Source organism: Octopus sinensis, linkage group LG2, assembly GCF_006345805.1.
Source record: "Octopus sinensis linkage group LG2, ASM634580v1, whole genome shotgun sequence".
In the NCBI taxonomy this organism is placed as follows: Eukaryota; Metazoa; Mollusca; class Cephalopoda; order Octopoda; family Octopodidae; genus Octopus; species Octopus sinensis.
Window position 1 is genome coordinate 61,799,425 of NC_042998.1, and position 16,220 is coordinate 61,815,644.

At 35.9% G+C, this 16,220-nt stretch overlaps 1 long non-coding RNA gene across 1 annotated transcript; it reads right to left on the reverse strand.

Moving 5' to 3' along the window:
- Positions 1–3,427: 3,427 nt before the first annotated feature.
- Positions 3,428–15,493, reverse strand: LOC118768044. The gene is made up of 3 exons (XR_005003968.1): positions 15,484–15,493; positions 4,191–4,195; positions 3,428–3,616 (listed from the first exon to the last, which is right to left on the reverse strand). It is a non-coding gene; the product is annotated as an uncharacterized LOC118768044 (long non-coding RNA).
- Positions 15,494–16,220: the final 727 nt, after the last annotated feature.

The window sequence follows — 16,220 nt, forward strand, 5'->3', positions numbered from 1 at the left end:
TGTATGTATGTATGTATGCATATATGATAGATCGTTAGCCACTACACACATTTTTTCTGTGTCCCTTTCTGTAGAAGAGCGTAGGCTCGAAACGTAAAAGACTTTTTCTACTCCTGAGCGTTATACTAATACATCTGTTTGTTTTGTACACCACCTGTCTCCGTCTTTTGTTTTTTTTTCGTAAACTCTCCCTACATATACATATATATTTACGAGCATCTGCTAATATTTTGCGTGTACCACGTCCTCGTGTTGTTGTTTTTTCTTGTGTTTGTTCTTCGTTTTTTAGGTTTTATTTTTTTATATATACATACATACATATATATCTATATATATATATATATATATGTATATATATATATATATATATATATATATTATATATATATATATATATATATATATAATATATATATATATATATATATATATATATATATGGGGTACTTATATATATCCATAGGCCTCGTCGGAGATTATAAAGTACTTTTATATATATATATATATATATATATATATATATAATATATATATATATATATATATATATATATGTAGATGTAGGTACGTACATATATGTTTGTATGTATGCATATATTTTATTTATTACACTATTGTATGACTGAGCGCCTTCGCGTCTATTCGATTCGATTCGTTTCGTTTCGTTTCGTCTCTTCTTCTTCTCTAAGCTGGTTTTTATATATAATTATGACGCGAACCTCTATAACTCCTTCTTCTCTCTTTCTTTCACCCTCTTTTTCTTTCTTCCTCTCTATCTCTCTCTCTCTCTCTCTCTCTCACTCCTCCTCATCTCTCTCACAGCCTGATCTACGAACTTCCTTTCGACGGCTGCCTTGTTCAAGTAAACATGTTTCTTCCTGCGCTCGTGAAATTTTTTTTATTTTTTCCTCGTCTAGGCTCATAGGCCCTCTTTATTTGTTTTCCTGTCCTGTTTCTATTCCTTATTGTACTGTATTTTTTGTAATTGTATCTTATTTTGTATTTGTTTTTAATTGTATTGTTTTTACGTCCTTTTTTGTCACATTTTTGTCACATTTTTTTTCCTTGTTTTTACCCCTCTGCAAAGGAATTTTATTTTAATTCTTTCGCAGGAAGGACTAGTTCAGCGAGACGTGTTCTGTCCATCCTTCGAAACACGCTGGAGTTGAACTAGGGACAGCTGATGAAGGGGATTTTTCCTTGTGTAGTTGTCTTGTACTCTGTTTTTTCGTTGTTAAAAAAATGGTCTGTTCCATGCTGTTTTTACGTTTTCGTTTCTCGTTGAGTTCTGCGTCTATTTATGGTGTCCTGTACACACGTATATATATTTATATATGCATGTATATATACATGTAGATGTAGGTACGTACATATATGTTTGTATGTATGCATATATTTGATTTATTACACTATTGTATGACTGAGCGCCTTCGCGTCGATTCGATTCGATTCGTTTGGTTTCGTTTCGTCTCTTCTTCTTCTCTAAGCTGGTTTTTATATATATATATATATATATATATATACACACATATATATATATATATATATATATATATATTATATATATATATATATATATATATTTAAAGTGCGTTATAATCTCTGATGTGGCCTATGGACATATACAAATACCCCATTTTTAACTACCTACATCATCAATATAATTGAAAAGTATAGGCACAGAATATTACTTTTTTCCATAGGGGAAAACAGCTGTAACAATTTATATTAATGTTTAGTTTTTTTTTTATTTTATACTGTAAATATGTATGTTATTATGGTTGTAGTTTTGTTAATTAAATAAGACAACATTCTAATATCCTAAAGCTGATAGACCAACTAATGTGTTTCGCAATTTTCTTATTTGTAATATATATATATATATATATATATATAATATATATATATTATATATATATACATATATATAGGAAAATGTGTTGTTGAAAATACACCTAAATTTCAAAAACACGTAAATGTATAAAATACTTTTATTTACATATATACCAAAATAGTTTCAACAATATTTTTTGTTTATCAATAGTAAAAGTTTATCATTAGTTTGGTATATATGTAATAAATGTATTTTAAACATTTACGAGTTTTTGAAATTTAGGTGCATTTTCAACAAGACATTTTCCTATTTTTTCCTGCGTGGAACCCCCCCCCCTCTTTTGTTATATATATATAAACGATATGTTTATATATTTGCATAATTGAATTTTTATTCATCACCTGCTTATTTCTTCTTATTTATCATTGCTTTTTTTTATTTATTTCAATTTTCTATTTTAATCTATTTGATCTATTATCTACATTTCTTCTATTACCTATTCTTTGTGAGGGCGCTCGCCCTAGTAGTTAGACTACTTAGGGTGTTGCACCTATAAAATTGTAGTTTCCATTTCCGGACCTAGCGGTGCGTTAGTTGCATCCCTGAGCGAACCACATCATTTCACATTGGTCCAGGCCACTCAGTTGTAAATGTGTTCCAGCTAGAGAAGATATATTAACCTTGCGACTGACAAACTTTTTGTTCAGTAAGCTAGGAGGGAGTTCTAATCTCGGTCACTTATATGCCATAGAAAGCGGATTAAACCTTATAAGTCCTAATCCCAACATGGCCGTTAAGGTGCAGCTCTAAATACTGCAATGGCTTGGATTTAATATCCACCTCCAAAAGGCCTGAGAGACCTACATGGGTTGAATGTAGGTGTCTTCAAAACAAAACTGGATCTCCTTGTATCAAGAGCTCTAGAAGTCCCTACCCCACGGCAGAATAACGCAGATGAAGGCAGTTTCAAGTAGTGATGGTATAGTAAAGCTAGCGGCGGTGCCCCAGTAAGGCCGCAGTTGTTGAGTTGAAACTAGCTAAAGAGTATACATACATACATACATACATACATACATACATACATACATACATAGAAGTAAATAAGATTAAGTTGAATTAGGTACTTAAGTTGAGACACCAAGTCAATCCGGTATTATCCGCACAGCTCGAAGTAAAGTGAATAAAATCAAATGTTGCAATAGTGGCAACGGGAAATTATTTCATCCTCTAGCTCTGATAAAATTTTGGAAAAATTATATTAATATATTTTGTCTGTTGAAAATCCATATTTCTTGCAACAGAAGATGGCACTATATTTAAATCGATGTAATGTTTGCATTGTTCAATTAAATGGAGCCGCTTGAAACGTCGTATTGCATTAATACTTGACACCTTGTTACTTATTTGATTTTATATATATATGTATATACATACATATATATATGTATATACATATATATATATATATATATATATATATATATTATATATATATATATATATATATATATATATATATATATATATATCATGGACTCTCTCGCCGACTATGAGGGTTCGGCAATTTTTGCAGAACAACCCACGCATATGATTTTTTATTGTGATCTAATGTTCGTGTATACATAAGCTCACTCCCTTCATCTAATCGACATTATCTGTACAGGTGCACCGTATGCCACACGTCAGATGACGAAATGATCGCAGAGCAATGTGAAATGAAGTACCTTGCTTAAGAACACAACACAACGTCCGCTCTGGGAATCGAACCCACGATCTCGCAAACTGGAGTACAACACCCTAACCACAAAGATATACGCCTTCATACACACACGCGCCCGCGCGCGCTGTGTATTCGCACGTGTGATTATCGCTGCAAAAAAAGCCCTGAGTAAATCTTAAAAAGATTGGCTGCGTACGAAATTATTAATATTTTCTGATTGAGACATATATTTATTATAAATATCAACACAAGTAATTTATATATATCAAAACATTAAATCGATAAAATTCGTACTCAGCTGCGAAATCTTTTGCCTGTGCTTAAAAATTCCTTCGTAAAACCAGGTGCGATAAAAAGAAGGCACATGATTGCTCATCTCTCAGGAAAATTTTTAAAAACCTGAAAAACTTAGTTGTTTAACAATAGTTTCAAATTGAGCAGGCGTGAGTCAAGTACTTACTTGACTCATGGAAGAGTGTTTTATGCAGCCAAAGGAGGAAAAGGCAAGCTAAAGATGTCTTGAAATTGGATAAGCTCAGAATTACAACTGTTACTGAGAGGCTAGGAAATAGCCGACTAAGACAATTCAAATAGCAGTATAACAGCAGCACTAAAGAGCAATAACTATATAACGACCACAGCTCTGATAGAGCGGAAAAGACAAGAGTTCATCTGCTTTATGTTCTCATCGGACCTCAAATTAGCATTCTTGATACCATCGTTACACAGAAACGCAGAAAGGATGACAGGGATGGCGACTTTGACATGAGTAACAGATGATCCTCTGGTTCTACTGCACCACACGGGAACATACCTGAAATCAAAGCCATATTTGAGAGACTTGCCAAGGAAGAAGACACCAGCACTGATGGCCCTACCACCACCAATGTCAACAACCAAAAAGACGAAAGAGCTAAAAAGGGAAAAAAGGATTATGATAGAAGTAAAAAATAAAAGAGATCCCCCAAGTAAAACAACGGGAAAGGGAAACAAGTCAGAAGTCAATATGCAAAACAAAAATAGTTTGGAAGCGCATACACTTGTGTGAATTCTACATGCGCGATGAATGCCACTTCCTGCAGTCATAATGCAAACCATATGCCACAATTTTGTGCTAGAGAGCAAGGCCAGAGAGAAAGCGAGATTCGCAGAGAGATAAATGTTCTTATGAGACGGCGTACAAAAATTGCAAACCGCGTCAACAAAAAACTCAACGGCAGTGAAATTCTCGCCTGGAAACAGCACTGTTCGAGATTGAGAAACATCTTAAATATTCCCATGAAAAAGAAAGAATAGACAAAGAAGCGTGGATTATAAAAAATATAAAATCAAACCCTAAAGCCTTCTTTAAGTAGCCAAGGAGACTGCCTCTGTGCGTTGGAAGGTAGGGTCACTCCTCCATAAAGATGGTCCCATCACGGGAAACCCAATGAGGATAAGTGAAACACTGAATGAACAATTCAAAAGTGTTTTCATCCCACCCTTACAGCATACGCAAACCTGTTGAATTCTTTACCACTACTGAAGCAGAAAGGAAGCAGTAACAATTGATTGCATCAACATCAAAGAAGAGGATTTAGCACTGGCAATAGATAGCGTGGACACAAACTCAGCTGCTGGCTCCGATGGATCCTCAAGAATCCTTCTCAAGTCATGTATACGAGTCCTTGTAAAACCACTGTAACTTCTTTATCAGAGCTTCCTTACAAATGGTGAGCTCCCGGGCAGACTGAAGGAGGGAATAATATGACTTCTTCATAAAGGAGAAAGAAGAGCAGATACTAAAAACTCGGGCTTCAAGGGCCCACAGTATCCTCCCACAAAGCCTGAGAGACCTACATGACATGAATGTAGGAGTCTTCAAAACAAAACTGGATCTCCGTATGTCAAGAGTTCCGATTGAAGCTACCTCGCGGCAAAAAACGCAGATGAGGACAGCAATATCAAATTCTCCCATTCACCAAATACCACACATCAGAGGAGGTATAATGAAAGTGTAGCAAAGCAAACGATGTTTCCCCAGCATGGGCGCAGCTCACGGGCTGAAACTAGAATATATATATATGTATATATATATATATATATATATATATATGTATGTGTGTGTGTGTGTGTGTGTGTGTGTGTGTGTATACATATATATATATATATTTCAAAATGTAACCACGTGTGAATCTTGGACTTTCCTCTGTCTCCAGTTTCTAAAGAAGAGCTTTGCTCGAAACTTAAAACCACTTTTCCTTTCTTCCCTGGGTGTCTGCTAATACTTTGCATGTACCACGTCCTCGCGTTGTTTTTTTTTTTTCTTGTGTTAGTTCTTCGGCTTTGGGGATTTACGATATATGTGGTGTGTGTGTGTGTGTTGTGTGTGTGTGTGTGTGTGTGTGTGTGTGTGTGTGCATGATTCAAAGCGAAACAAAAATCAAAAGACAGAGACATGTTAGGGAACAGCAAGCAGGTTGTATTAATTTGATGTGTGTGTATGTGTGTGTGTGTTTATGTATGTTTTATGTACTATGAAGGCGCGTGGTTTAGTGGTTAGGGCATTCCGCTCATGATCGTAATGTCGTGAGTTCAATTCCCGGCGACGCGTTGTGTCCTTGAGCAAGACACATTATTTCACGTTGCTCCAGTCCACTCAGCTTGCAGAAATGTGTAGTACCTGTATTTTGAAGGGGCCAGCCTTGTCACACTCTGTGTCACGCTAAATCTCCCTGAGAAGTATGTGAAGCGTGTCTGTGGAGTGCTCAGTCACTTGCACGTTAATTTCACGAGCAAGCTGTTCCGTTGATCGTATCAGCTGGGAACCTCGTCGTCGCAACCGACGGAGTGCTCCTTTTTAGATTTATGTACTAGTTTATCATATGTTTTCTTATATATTTATATCTAAATTTATCCGTTTATGGTTTTTATTTATATCTGATTACCTATTTACAAACTATAAATTATTTGTATAGAAATTTGTCATTCATTCATATTAAAATTCAGTTATCGCCTTCAAAAACCAGGTAACGTTTGTGTAAACTGGTCGCTGCCAGGTAGAATAAGAAGAAAAAAAGAACATAATCAGTCTCCTGTAACTTACAGCATCAACAGGGAGTGTTGTGTGGTTAAGAAACAGAGAAATACATATATGTAATATAAGCTAATCAAATACGGCATCAAAAAACATCTACACATGTATACAGATGCACGTCTATTTAGCTATATATCCATCCAGCCATTATATATATATACATATACACAAGCATATAGCGTGTGTGTATGTATGTATATGACATTAAGATGCATGCATATGGCTAGCTATCGTGTGTGTTTGTGCGTGTGTATACATATAGCATCTGTGTATGTATGTATTTATAAAATAAATCTATATCCCTTTATCTGTTTCTCTCTCTCTCTCTCTCTCTCTCTCTCTATATATATATATATATATATATATATATATATATATATATATATCCCTGCTTCCATTTCCTGAGCGCCTATTAATAATAATACTGTAATTGTCCCATTGTTGTTGTTTTTTTGTTTCCCTTTGGATTAAAATTATATATATATATAATATATATATATATATATATATATTATATATATATATATATATCAACCTATTTACCTACCTACCTCACCCCCCAAAAGTAAAAACAATGTTTCCTCTTCTAAAGAAGACACCCTAAAAACACATACACACACACAAACACACACTATATATATATAGTTAATCCAAACATGAAAAGACAAAGAGAAAACACAACAACGCGAGGACGTGGAACAAATATAGTATTATTGGACGCTCAGGAGCGGATATATACGTCCTCGCGTTGTTGTGGTTTTTTGTGCTTTCATGTTTGGATTAACTTATATATATATATATATATATATATTATATATATATATTATATATATATATATATATATATATATATATAAATGGACAAGCTCTTTGTACATTCCCAAAATTCTATTTGACAAGTTCGAGAAACGAACGAAAGCATATATGCATATATGCATTCATACACACACGCCTACGTACATACTATATCACTCGCCATATTTGTGCAACAAATAAGCCTATTATATACGACACTTACGTCTCTTTAATGCCGACGGTGCATACTTCTTTACGCTGTGCGCGCTTTACATTAAATGCATTGATACTTCGAGATATTTTGGTATACATCACGTGGGACACTTACAATGAGTATACGCCATATGTATTTGTATTTGTGCGCGTCTCTGCTTTTGTGTGTGTGTGTGCATACGTGTACATGTACTTGCATAATTACATATGCATATGTTTGCAAAATTATCCATACACACACACACGCACACATACACATAAGTGCCGCTTTTGTTTATAAACTGACTCTATAAGGCATAGAGTAAGTTGACACTTCACCCGTTTGGATTTCATTTTTGTTTATAGCTTACTGGATATCTTTCACTGGATAACCCGTAATTTATTCCTAAGTATTCTCCTTTGTGTGTGTGTCTTTTTTAAAATTTATTCAGATCTTATATCATCATCGTTATCATTATCAATATTTCCTTGTTTGTTATCTGTGATGTAATCCTTCCTTTCTACAGAGAAGAAGCATATCCTTTTGATTTGTTTTTGTACTTATTTTTTTGTTTATTTTTCTGTAAGAGCAGTGTCTCTCAATAAGTTTTATTTTCGTGACGGAAGAGAATCTTCGAAGCTGTTTAAGTGGTTATACCATTTAACTTCCCATCATAAATTACGAGTTTTGAAACTCATCGCCGGCGCAGTATTTGATACCATAAAAAACGCACGGCCATATTTGACGCACCGCAATTTCATCAGCATATAGTCGGGGGGAAAAGTCTTTAATGCAATTAGATCAGCGGTTTTCAACCGGGGTCAGTATGACCCTCGCGATATACTCGTCAGAATTTTAGAAAAAAATCTTTTTATTTATTCATTATTATTAATGCTTTCGTTCGTTTCTCGAACATGTCAAACGGAATTTTGGGAACGTACAAAGAGCTTATTTAATTATATAAAACCGATGTTTTAGGTGGGGGTTGTTTAGAAGAAGAGAACATTGTTTTGTTTTTGGAGTGAGGTAGGTAGGTAGATAGGTTGGTAGATAGATAGATATAGAGAGATAAAGAGAGAGAGAAACAGATAAAGGAATATAGATGATGTTACAATTCACATGCATGCATCTTGATGTCATATACATACACACACGCTATATGCATATATATATATATATATATATATACATATACATACATACATACATACATACATACATATATACATATATACATATATATATATATACATATATATATAATGGCTGGATGGATATATAGCTAAATTGACGTGCATCTATATACATGTGAGATGTCTTTTGATGCCACAATTTCATCAGCATATAGTCGGGAATAGGGGGAGTCTTTAATGCATTAGATCAGTGGTTTTCAACCGGGGTCTGTATGACCCTCACGAGGTTCATAGAAGGTTTTGTTAAGATTCTTGTGCAATTAATTCGCTCTGCTTTTATAATACATTTTTACACTTAATAACAATTTTTTTATAGAATTCCTGATATTCTTTCCTACTCTAGGCACAAGGGGGAAATTTGGGGGGAGATGGGGGGGCAGTCGATTAGATCGACTCCAGTACGCAACTGATACTTAATTTATCGACCCCGAAAGGATGAAAGTCAAAGTCGACCTCTGCGGAATTTGAACTCAGAACGTAGCGACAGACGAAATACCTATTTCTTTATTACCCACAAGGGGCTAAACTTAGAGGGGACAAAGAAGGACAGACATAGGTATTAAGTCGATTACATCGACCCCAGTGCGTAACTGGTACTTAATTTATCGACCCCGAAAGGATGAAAGGAAAAGTCGACCCCGGCGGAATTTGAACTCACAACGTAACGGCAGACGAAATACCGCTAAACATTTCACCCGCCGTGCTAGCGATTCTGTCAGCTCGCCACCTTGGCAAGTATCAATAATAATGTTTAAATAATAATTATTATTAGGGAGTCAAGCTAAGGAGAAGGGATCGTCTTCATTAAAATTAGCCAACAGAAGGGAGCGTCCAGGAAAGAATAAGCTTATGGGAAATTCATCTTCGCATACAGGATCTGGGGTGATTTTTGAGACGAATCTTTTTTTTTTTTTTAATGTGTCTTATATCTCATCAGATACGATAAGTATTAATTTACGAGAAACTAGATTTATAATAATCCCAGTAAAGTCTTGGATAGTTTATAGAAATATTAAAGTTAACCCATTATGATACATTTGCAGCGTGGTAGGTGTATATAAGCCATTTAAAAACACACAAAAACCGTTAGATTCATTTAGGCATTTAAATTTAATTTGCCAAAATATTTTCGTCGCTTTGAGACCGTGACCTGTTCGCAGACAAAATTCCGTATCGATACTAAGGCGGCGAGCTGGCAGAAACGTTAGCACTGTGGGCAAAATGCTTAGCAGTATTTCGTCTGTCTTTACGTTCTGAGTTCGAATTCCGCCAAGGTTGACTTTGCCTTTGCCTTTTATCCTTTCGGGGTCGATAAATTAAGTACCAGTTGCGTACTGGGTCGATTTAATTGACTGGCCTCCTCCTCCAAAATTTCGGGCTTTGCGCCTAGAGTAGAAAAGATTATTTTTACCGATACTAGGAGGATAAAAGACAAGGTTGATCTCGGTGAGCTATGTGATAAAGAAATTCGCTGGCAACCACGTGTGTTTGGGTTCAGTCTCACCGCGCGGTACTTTGGATAAGCGTCTTCTACTATAAACCTGAATCGACCAATCTTTTGTGAGTAGATTTGGTAGCTGGAAACTGTGTGGAAATCCGTTGTATACATACGTACACACACACACACATGTATGGTGTGTGTGTGTCCATGTTTACGTCTCCATTATTAACAGTTCGGCAAAAGAGACCGATAGAATGAATATCAAGCTTTAAAAATACAATTGCAGCGTGGAAGGTCGTGGTCTCAAAGCGACGAAAATATTTTGACAAATTAAATTTAAATATTGAAGAGCATCTAACGGTTTTGTGTGTTCTTAAACGGTTTATGAACATCTTCCATGCTGCAATTGTTTCTGTTTCAGCAAACGATCCCAGATCAGGTCACTTGCTATGCGCGTACATCTCCGTAATTTAATACTACTCGTAAATTAATACTTATCGTATCTGATGAGATATAAGACACATTTAAAAAAAAAAGATTCGTCTCAAAAATCACCCCAGATCCTGTATGCGAAGATGGATTTCCCATAAGCTTATTCTTTCCTGGACGCTCCCTTCCGTAGGCTAATTTTTAAAAATACTGTTCGACAAAAATTTTTCAAGTAGAAGATAACGATAAAACATATAGAATGTAACTAAATAAATACTGCAGTTCTTTGGTCTGATGCTTTTTACGATTCTTTCTGGCAATCCACCAAACATGGAATGCCTGTATTTTTTTCTCGACAACTCATAATCATAGATATTCATAAAAATATTAGTTATTTCGAGTGCTTAATTCTCGTAACTTTAGATAAGATTGAAACAGAAGTCGTGGCGTTCATTATCTTTTCCTAATATGTGAATTAAAATTCTCCAACCCAGAAACTGAAACTATGTCGCTGACGCCCTTTACTGGGGAACTCGCTTTTTCTCTGAGACAACCAGGGAATATTAATGAGGTTGCTTAGTTTTTCGAAAAATAAGAACTGAACTATCTCAGATTAATCTCACCAAAATAAAGTACCAGTCATGTATTGGGACAGTTTTAATTAATTAACCTCCGCCCCTCAGAGATGATTTCTGAAAAGACAGTCAACGTCGACCTACGACGAACAGCCGACGATGACGACGACAAAGCATATTGAATGCTGTCAATATATATGTGCTTACTTATACACGCACATACACAGACACACACATATAAGGATTATGACGAAATAGTATTACCTTTAATTCGCATTTATAATAAATACAGTCTCAAATAGACCTACATATGTTTCGGCTGCATCGGTTAGAAACCGTTTCAATCCCAACTTTTCTATCATAGCGGTGTAATTTCTTCAGGGTCTTCACTGTAATATCATTTGAGATTTAACAGGTTGAAGTTTTATATTGATTTTCTTTGCGTTCAGTGAAGTAGAGTCGGTAAAATTTGGTAAAATTGTTCTATACATGGGCACATTTATTAGTTCCTGGTTTATAAAGTTTTGCAGTACTAATTAATTCCCTAGTTGATGATATAGTGTTTGTTTCTCTCTTTAACAGACCAGATTAACCTACTTAGACTTGTTTGGAAGTTTTCATTTTTATCTTTAAATGTATTTAAGTAATTAGCCAGTCTTATTATGAATTGTGTGAAGTTGCACAGACATAAAATTATTCATTTCTCTCACATGTAACTTTGCATCTATATATTACATTTTTAGTTTTACATTTATTATTAACAGAACACGAGTCTTGTTTTGAACAATTGCAGAAATGATTTTTATATTTCTCTCAGATTTCGTAATAATTTGATCGTTCGTCGTGAAACCAAATTCGTTTTTACTAAGTTCTTTATTACCATTAACTCTTTCACATAACGTTGTATTTGTTCTATTTATAGCGGAATTTTTATTCGATTCTACGTTATTAATTTAATCTGGCTTACTTCCCTTTCCGTGCCTGTTAAATTCTAAGCGTTTTCTTCCATTTGAGTTCTTTATTCGGTTTGACATCATTCTGAATATTTACTTTCCCACTCTGATTAGAATAGCTTTTTTGAATTTTCGATATTATTTTTTCGTTATGAGCTGCTATTATTTGTGCAATATATATATATATATATATATATATATATATATATTATATATATATATATATATATGATATATATATATTATATAAAATTATATATATATATATTGGATATATAGATTACGTAGATTACCAAAAAACGCACCACCGGAAGGAACCAACCTAGATATCTGCCTGGATATTATATCTCTCCTTTTACTATATATATATGTCTGTGTGCTTGTGTGTGTGTGTGTGTGTGTGTGTGTGTGTGTACTCCTTTACTCTTTTACTAGTTCCATCTGGAGAGCCGTAGCCATGCTGGGGCATTGCTAATTGGTGTTGTTCTCTCATTTGCGCTTCTTGCTGTGAAATTGGCTCATCTGTGACTCTTAGCCTTAATTTCGTTCAAAGTAGAATCTTCTGACTTCGATGTTCTTCTTGTAGTGCTCCAGCCATTTCGAGAAAGCTCCCTAGAAGGCCTCCAAAAGGAAGATGTTCAGGATCCTTGTCAAAGCTGCCTTCATCTCCTAAGCGACAGCGCTGAGGTTCTCCTTCAGCTTGGGGAATAACCGAAAGTCATAGGAAGCAAGAAAAGTCTGAACTGTAGGGATGTTGAGGGACAGATTTCATGCTCATTATCTCTGCCAAATAATTGGTTACTAGGATCACGGAGCACAAACCTTGCACAAATTTCATACATGTTCAGATCTTCATGAATAATTCTGTGTACAATCTCCACACCTGCTCGAAACTGAAAGCGCATGACTCAGTGGTTAGAGCGTCGAGCTCACAATCATGAGGTAGTGAGTTCGATTCCTGGACCGGGCTTTGTGTTGCGTTCTTTATCAGAACTTTATTTCACGTCGCTCCAGTTCACTCAGCTGTAGAAATGAGCTGTGACGTGCCAAGCTGTATCGGCTTGAGGTGCCAAGCTGTATCGGTCCCTTTGCCTTTCCCTTGGATAACATCGGTGGTATGGAGACGGGACACTGGTATGCATAGACGTCTGTTGGTCTTCCATAAACAACCATGCTCAGAACTGTACCTCGGAGCGGAACTTTCTAGGTGCAATTCCATGGTCATTCGTGACTGAAGGGAATCTTTATCTTTTCTCTTGAAACTGTATGCTTATTGTCTTTCTAGACACACGACAGTCTTCATACAGAAAATTACTCATTTTCTCAATCAGCTCCGATGTTCTGACATTCCTCTCCCTCCCACACTTCCCATCGTCTCTCACTTTTCTTCTATCGTCTTTGAACCGCTTGTACTCGCGAAAAAGTTGAACCATAAACAGTGTTTATTGCATCGCGAGTTTCCAGAAGTCCTGACTGCATTCTGAAAACTAGTCAGCTGTGACAAGCCATGTTTAGCAGGGTGTGTTCAAAAGACTGCTACAGCCGTCTCTTTCAATTTGGAATAACAACACTTGGCAGGTCAGATTATTAGATGCATAGTAGTGATATAGTAAAATCATAATAATGTAGGACAGTTATAACTGCCTCTCCTAAAAGTGTCTCAAAACATCTGGATTGCGCCGTGAACAAGGATTAATCTTCTCTCTTCGCTCTTTTACGCCATTTGGGCTCAACTCTCCTCCCCTCTTCATCTAAACTCCTCCTCTTGCCCCTCTCCCCCTCCCTCTTACTTCCTCCCACCCAACTCTCATCTCTTGCCCCGACTCCTACTTCTCTTCACTCCTACTTCTCTTCATTCCTACTTCTCTTCACCCCTACTCTCGTTCCCTCTTCTCTCTTACACTCTTCCTCTCTTCTCTCTTCCTCTCTTCTCTCTTTCTCTCTTCTCTCTTAATCTCGTTCCCTCTTCTCTCCCTCTTTCTCTCTTCTCTCTTTCTCTCTTACTCTCTCTCCTCACATACCCACCTTCCCCTTCCCCCTTCATTGACAACCCTCCCCCATAAGCCCACCCCGCCCCTACACATTCCTACTCCACCTTCCCTATCCTTCCCATCCCTCCATCCCATTCCACCACCATATCCCCTACACCCTCTCCCACATAACCCAACTCTATCCCCACCCTCTGTCTACCCACAAACACCACCTCTACCCCCACCCTCTGCCTACCCACATACCCCAACTCTACACCAACCCTCAGCCGAACCCACACCTCACCCGTGTTTTCCCCACTCTCACCTCCCCCACCTCCCAACAACATCACACCACGCCACACTACATTACACATCACATCACAACACACCACCCACACACCAGCAGTGACCAATTCCCATCCCCACAGTTTCACACCTACACATACATACACGCACACGTCCAGTCCACCAGTCCTCTTTCACACGCACATACCTACTCTCTTATACACACACCCACCTTCGTGTTGGGGGGGGGTCATCTTTACTTTGTTATCTCCCCTACTTCTTCGCTCTCCTGTGTGACCCTTCTGTCGCCATGATAGATCGTTAGCCACTACACACATTATTTTTCCTCTCCTTGTTTTTTTCTGTGTTCCTTTCTGTAGAAGAGCGTAGGCTCGAAACGTAAAGACTTTTTCTATTCCTGAACATTATACTAATACATCTGTTTGTTTTGTACACCATTGCCTTCGTCTTTTGTTTTTTTCGTAAACTCTCCGTATATATATATGTATGTATGTGGAGTCATATTTGTCAAAAATAGAAATAAACAGTCTTTGACTGCTATTTCTGATTTTTCGGTATGTGGCTAAGCAACCTGTTGCTCGCCCCTTATATATATATATATATATATATATATATATATATATATATATATATATACGAAGTGCTTCCAGAAATTTTGTATGTGTGTATGTATATATATATATATATATATATATATATATATATATATTATATATATATATATATATATATATATATACATACACAGTTGTGTGTATGATTGTGTATAGAAGAATATCACTCAAACAAAATCCAACTTTGATTTCCACGTTTTATTTATAATCTTTTAATATAATATAAGATAAGATAATGAAATGATAGAATATATATATTTCATTCCAGAAATTCTGTACGTGTATATATATATATATATATATATATATATTATATATATATATATATATATATATATATATATATATATATATATACGTTTTATTTATTATTTCGCACATTACTTAATCATAATTATATGTTTTATCTTATATTTAATCTTTCTATAAGATGTAATTTTTCTAAATGGTATAATTTAATTTTTCATTATTGAATTGATAAAAAGTGTTTTTTTTCTAATTTATATATATACACACTCACGCACATATACGTACATAAATACATACATACATACATACATAGATTCATACATACATACATACATACATACATACATACATACATACATACATACATACATACAAGCAAAAATACACTGTTGTTGATGTTGAAATTCCAATGAAGGAACGTTGGACCAAGGTTAGAAATCGGTTCTTTCTCTATTGGCAAGAAATCTTGAAATAAAACTGAACAAAGACATACATACATGCATACTATATACATACATACATACAGACAGACAGACAGACAGACAGACATACGTGTGTGCGTGTGCGTGTGTGTGTGTGTGTTTGTGGAGGCGCAATGGCCCAGTGGTTAGGGCAGCAGACTCGCGGTTATAGGATCGCGGTTTCGATTCTCAGACCGGGCGTTGTGAGTTTTATTGTGCAAAAACACCTGAGGCTCCACGAGACTCCGGCAGGAGATGGTTGCGAACCCTACTGTACTCTTTCACCACAACTTTTTTTCCCTCTCTCGTCCTGTTTCTGTTGTACTTGTATTTCAAAGGGCCAGCCTTGTCACACTCTATGTCACGCTGAATTTCCCCGAGAACTACGTTATGGGTACACGTGTCTGTGGA